Here is a 5,926-nt window from a genome sequence, read left to right as displayed (position 1 = left end):
TTATATATATATGTGACTGGCAGGTTTAGACCTGTCACAATAAAGACGTCAGTGCGTTATTGACTGTCAACGAGTTTGCATTAAATAATTACATATTTAACATTGGCGACGAGGATTTTACTCAATATTCTCGTAAAAAGTGTATTTACGAAAATATGGCTCAAACATTTGGTATTCTTACGACCTTCGACCACAATTTGCAAACTTGGCCAGAATACAAGGGACGGTTGCTACAATGGTTCGTCGCAAATGACGTCTCTGAAGCTACCGATGCTTCAGGATCCAAACGGCGTGCTATTTTATTAAGCGCACTCAAGGAATCCACGTACAAGCTTGCTGCGAATTTGGCCTCGCCGAAAGAACTCATTTCCATCCCGTTCGATGACATATTGGGTCTTCTGGACGGGCATTTTGTGCCCAAGTGTGTGGTTTTCATGAGAGGTATAAATTTTATTCAGCAATCCAAGTCGAGGGAGAAACCTATCACCAATGGGCGGCGAGATTGCGTGGACTATCGGCAAACTGTGGATTTTTAAACGTGGAGGAAGCATTACGGGACCATTTTGTAATGGCAATGCTACCTGGAACGGAGCGTGAAAAACTATTTGCTCAAGATCCAAAGAGTTTAACGCTAGGAAAAGCGGTGGAGTTAGCAGAGAGGATGCGGTGTGCGCGTGCAGGCGCCTTAGCATCAACGGTCCGGAAAGGCACCGTCTAACAACGATCAAATACTCAAGATCGACGCCAAAAATAATTCTAGTGTTAAACTGTTGTGTTCGGTTTGCGGTTTTAAAATCATTCTTCAGCTCAATGTAGATTCGCTAGCTATAAATGTAAAAGTGCAACGTTAAGGGGCATTTGCGTCGCATGTGTAAAAATAATTTCTTGGAACATGAGATCATTAGCGGTGATGACGGTGAGTTGTATAATATTCGCACCTATAATGGTGAACCAATGACAGAGGTTGTCACTGTTCTAGGGAAACGGATCAGGTTTCAGGTTGATAGCGGGTCAGCTGTTACTGCGATTTCCGAGCGAACGTATTTTAAACATTTTAAGGAAGTAGTGTTGTCCAAAACAACTAAGTATTTAATGTCTTATACTGGTCGACGTATTGAATGCGTAGGTATTGCAAAATTGCCGTTCACATATACTGGGAAAACATGTACGTTAAATGTGTTTATCATTCGTGATGGCGGTCCGCCACTTTTAGGGAGGGACTTTATATCTTTCTTCCGATTAGAATTACTTCCCATTAATTTTGTGAGAATACCTCAGATTTAATAGAGCGCCTAAAGAATGAATTTCCTCGAGTATTCAGTGATGAGTTAGGAAATTTACTAAATATAAAGTAAAACTTAAATTGAAAAATGACGTAAGCCAATTTTTTAAGCCGCGTCCCGTAGCCTTTGCTTTACGTGATAAGCTGGACAAAGAGATAGAGCGTCTAGTGTGCGTTGGCATATTGAAGCCCGTAGAGCATTCCGAGTATGCTTCGCCCGTGGTGCCCGTGTTAAAGCGCGACGGTTCCATCCGGTTGTGTGCTGATTATTCAATCACAATTAATAAACAACTATTGGTCGATCAATACCCTTTACCCACCGCGCAAGAACTTTTACAAAGTTACAGGGCGGTCAACAGTTCTCTAAGTTGGATCTTTCACAAGCCTACGCACAATGTGTATTAGATGAAGAGTCTCAAAAGTATACAGTTATCAATACTCATAAAGGGTTGTTTAAGCATACGCGCTTAGTATTTGGGTTGTCCAGCGCCCCGGCTATTTTCCAACGCCTCATGGAAAATGTTTTATCAGGTTTGGACGGTGTATTGTGCATGCTCGATGATATTTTGGTGACGGGAGTGGATAGGGCGCAACATCTAAGTAGATTGCGCACTGTACTTGCTCGACTACAGGATGCAGGCCTAACGCTCCAAAATGCCAAATGTGAGTTTTTAAAGAGGAGCTAGAATATTTAGGTTATGTAGTTGATAAGCACGGGTTGAAAAAGTCACCCAAAAAGGTTTCAGCAATATTAAACGCTCCAGTTCCAAAAGACGTTGCTAAGCTACAATCGTTTTTAGGTCTTGTAAATTACTATCGTAATTTTGTGCCTAATGCTTCATCAATTCTCAGTCCTCTATACGCATTGCTACAAAAAAATTGTAAATGGTGTTGGACTCCAGAGCATAATGCCGCTTTTAAGAAAATAAAAACATGTTAGTATCGGAACAAGTTTTAGCTCATTTTGATACAAACGCAAAAGTAATTTTGACTGTAGATGCTTCTCCGACCGGATTAGGTGCCATTCTGTCACAAGAAGATGCTACAGGGTTGGAGCGGCCAGTATCATTTGCGTCGCGCACGCTGAATGTTGCGGAGCGCAGATACTCGCAAATACAGAAAGAAGCGACAGCCATCATATTTGGGGTTCGTCGTTTCCATCAGTATCTTTACGGCAGATCTACTCCTTTTGTTCTTCGAACTGATCACAAGCCCTTAATTACTATATTCGGGCCACATCGCGGAATTCCGAGATTTCTGCAAATAGATTACAGGTATGCACTTTTTTGAGTGGTTATAATTTTATAATAGAGTATGTCAAAAGTGCTAATAATAGCGCAGATTATTTTTCTCGCGCAAGTTTAGATGATTGTGAGTCATGTGAGATGGATGATCACGTAGCGCACGGATTTTCAAGATACGTTGAGGATAAGGCAACTTATGTTAATTTTGTTGTAGACTCTAGCTTACCTGTAACGCTTCAGAGGTTACGCGAAGAAACTCAAAAAGATGTGATTTTATCTAAAGTGGTAAAATATATTTTGAATGGCTGGCCGAAAAAAGTTACAGACGAAAATATACGTAAATTTTTTCTTTGTAGAGACCAACTTTCATTTGAAAATGGTGTGATCATGCGAGGTTTTAAGGTTGTAATTCCTAACGTGTTACAAGCAAGTTTATTGTCAGAGCTTCATAAATCACACTTAGGTATTGTAAAGTCTAAAGCTGAAGCTCGTAGTAGACTTTGGTTTCCGGGTATCGACAAAGCGATAGAATCTATGATCGCTGGCTGTGAAATTTGTACACAGCTAAGACCGTCACCGGCGCGGGCACCGCTTGCCGTGTGGCCACACCCGTTACAACCATTTTATAGAGTTCATGTAGATTTCTTAGGTCCTGTTAATGGTGAGTTATTTTTGTCATTGTGGATGCGCATTCCAAATGGGTGGAAGTGTACAGAGTGAATTATACTTCTTCGGCCACAGTGATAGCAAAATTATACGATTTCATGTCACGATTCGGGTTGATTCACACGTTGGTTAGTGATAATGCTACATGTTTTGTTTCTGAAGAATTTACGAAATTTTGTTTAGCGAATGGAATATCGCATGTAACGTCGCCCGCCTATCATCCAGCTAGCAATGGCCAGGCGGAGAGCTATGTAAAATTATCAAAAAGGTATTAAATCTTGTTTGTTATCTAGTACTAATTTAAAAGAACGTTACGAAAAGTTATTAAAATACCTTTTCGATTATAGAAATTCGGTTCATTCTACAACTGGGTCTTCGCCTGCGCAGTTGGTATTTGGGCGAAAACTTCGTTCGCGCCTAGATTTGATTAATCCTATTTCACCGCCATCCCCTTCTGAATCTCTTACCAAATTTGTGAAACGACAACAGTGTTCACAGAGTAGGGCCTATGGAGGTTCCAACAGACAAAGTTTTAAAGCGGGTGATGTTGTTATGTATAAAAATATCAAGGAAATAAACAATTTACATGGAATCGTGGCATTGTTACCAAACGAATAGGCAAATTAACATATTTAGTCACGGACTGTACGACCTTAGTGCAAGTGAAAAAACATAAAAATCAACTTGTAGGAAAGTCTCTTCCTCCTATCTCTAATACCGGTGACGTCCTGGATTTTACGCCTGAACTTTACGAGACAGATACGTCTCCAAGGGAGGACCAAGCGATTGTGTCGCAAAGTTGCACCAGAGAGGAGATGGACATAACGAAGTGGCACTAGTCGAGGCTCCAGCTGGAGATAATGAAGTGGCACTAGCCGAGGCTCCAGCCGAATTACCACTTCAGCCAAACCTGAGCTCCGATGATGAGTTTTTTGAGGCTGTGACATCAGATTCGGAAAACCAGTGCGTTCAAGATGTGACATTAGGTTCAGAAGGTCAGGTTGCTCACGAAACTGAGAATCAACTTTCCTCGGAGCAAAGGCCAGGTCAATCGGAGAGATTATTACGCCAAAAACAAAGAGTTGACTATAGAGCTTTCTTTTGTATGGACTTGTAATTTGTTATTTTAGTTTATGTTCTGTTATTTAGTTGTACCTTAATAATTCTTATGTTATGGGGGAGAAATGTTATATATGTGACTGGCAGGTTTAGACCTGTCACAATAAAGACGTCAGTGCGTTATTGACTGTCAACGAGTTTGCATTAAATAATTACATATTTAACAATATTCATAGTAAACAGTAAGACTGAAAGATCCAGCGTAGTTTACATAAAGTCGCTGCTAAAATAGAAGGCAAGTGTTCGATCGTTATACATAATTTTCTGTAATGTGGTATTAACCTGGATCATTTATTTCATAAACAAAAGTTTATAATGCGCCATACCACTTGAATCTAGGGAATATCGTCCTCCCGCATAAAAAGGTCTGTAAGTAAGGAGTATACGCATACAATCTTGTATATAACCTTCTTTTACAACACGCGCCATTTGACCATGAACGCGTTCTAAGAAACCAGACTGTAATGTATATTGTTCATTAGCAGTACGACGACACCCCATTGTTTTAAGTTCGAAACAAATTGCATCGCGAATCATATCCTTTAACCTGTCCATGTTCACTATTCGTGTACAGTAATGACAGCTCGGGCGGTTCTTATACGGCATAAAATATCTGCGGTCTAATCTCTAAAGGGCTACGTATTAAATAGCTGAACCTCACCCTACTCCCCAACCCAAATCGTTAAAACACATATTAGTACTTTTGTAAAATAAGGAACTTTGCTAATTCATTAAAGACAACATATAAAAATCTTTGAAGGTGTAAATAAATGGTGCTAAAGCACATATTTGCATGTTTATTTATTTCAAACCTCATAATAAGCACGGAAGAAACCTATGTCGTCATTGTATCGTGTAGATATAAATTATGATCCATTTGTTATCAATTATAGGGTATTCTCGTTTAGAAAATTACCACCCATTATTATAAAACAATAAAATAACCAACTTCCATTACTCTTAAACCATGCCCCAATTATCTGAAAGGCAGTAATAATTATCGCGAGGCAAGAGGAAACATTTTGGCACAACCTGGTGTAATAATGAATGAAAAATCAAAAATAGAGTTCATCGGAGACGGCCTAAAAAGCAAAACTTTGAACGGGCTCTTTACCTCACTGAACTCTGCTGGACCGGCGCCAAATGTCGAGAGAACTAGAGTTACTTTTCGCAATTTTTTGCTTGTCTTATCCCAATCTATATTCTGTTGTCTGTGACCAAAGATGGCTTTTGAAAAAGTCAACGTGCCAATTCGGGTTTTGGCTACAAAGTATGGGCGTGGCTGCAACGATCTCCAATCGCGTATTTGTAAATGCACATATTCTTAAGAAATTAATACGGTCAGAAGTAAGAACCCTTCCACCTTTGCTATTGTGATCAGAGGCCATAGCCAAGATACCTTTCTACAATTGTTAGCGTTACTAAAAAACAAATAAAAATATCAATACGTATGTCACGATAAGTCTTTACTATTGTAGAAAGGCATACTAAGGCCCCTGCAATAATTTGTATTCAACGGCATTATGACCAATCATTTCATGATAAAAACTTCGCCATAGCGATTCGTTTTAACATTATAATATTTTATATAATATATACACATGGGCGCCGTCAA

The 5,926-nt window shown here is 39.5% G+C and overlaps 1 pseudogene; it reads left to right on the top strand.

The window, feature by feature from the left end:
* Positions 1 to 14: 14 nt before the first annotated feature.
* On the top strand, positions 15 to 4,031 carry LOC119193326 (annotated as a pseudogene).
* Positions 4,032 to 5,926: the final 1,895 nt, after the last annotated feature.

Source organism: Manduca sexta, unplaced genomic scaffold (assembly GCF_014839805.1).
Source record: "Manduca sexta isolate Smith_Timp_Sample1 unplaced genomic scaffold, JHU_Msex_v1.0 HiC_scaffold_3975, whole genome shotgun sequence".
Classification (NCBI taxonomy): domain Eukaryota; kingdom Metazoa; phylum Arthropoda; class Insecta; order Lepidoptera; family Sphingidae; genus Manduca; species Manduca sexta.
The sequence above is the reverse complement of the archived record's forward strand: the minus strand, read 5'-3'. Positions and strand labels throughout refer to the sequence as shown.